The sequence below is a fragment of the Brachionichthys hirsutus genome, unplaced genomic scaffold (assembly GCF_040956055.1).
Source record: "Brachionichthys hirsutus isolate HB-005 unplaced genomic scaffold, CSIRO-AGI_Bhir_v1 contig_447, whole genome shotgun sequence".
Classification (NCBI taxonomy): Eukaryota; Metazoa; Chordata; class Actinopteri; order Lophiiformes; family Brachionichthyidae; genus Brachionichthys; species Brachionichthys hirsutus.
In genome coordinates, this window is record NW_027180398.1 from 19,635 (window position 1) to 20,000 (window position 366).

The following is a 366-nucleotide window of genomic DNA, read 5'->3' on the forward strand; positions in this document are numbered from 1 at the left end:
TACTAAATAGATTTAAGAGTGAAATAATTTAATCCTGTTTACAGACAACCAAAACTGAATTGTTCAGGTAACGTCAAGTTCCTGCGAGCAGAGAAAATCCAATCACAATCTAAAATCATTGTTTGTCATCTCGGTCATTTTGTAGAACAACAGTATCGGGTTGTCATGGAAACCACGAGTGATATGATCAATACTGAGCTCACTGGATGAAAGACGGATGCGACGGACCGTCCCGCTGTCAGATATTCTACTTTCACAGTTCGCTTATTTTAAAACTCTTATTGGACACTTTTCAACAATCTCAGCGACGTCCGTTCAGGTCCTTCGGAGCCGATCGGTGAGCCGATCGATTGATCCGGGGCAGCG

General features: G+C 42.6%; 1 protein-coding gene across 1 annotated transcript in view; it reads right to left on the minus strand.

The window, feature by feature from the left end:
* The window catches only part of LOC137914631 (BLOC-2 complex member HPS3-like), a 6,637-nt gene continuing 6,271 nt past the window's right edge, over window positions 1-366 (minus strand). The window contains exon 23 of the mRNA XM_068758147.1: window positions 1-366. This exon is cut by the window's right edge and continues 139 nt beyond it. The gene's annotated coding sequence lies outside the window, so the exon portion shown is untranslated.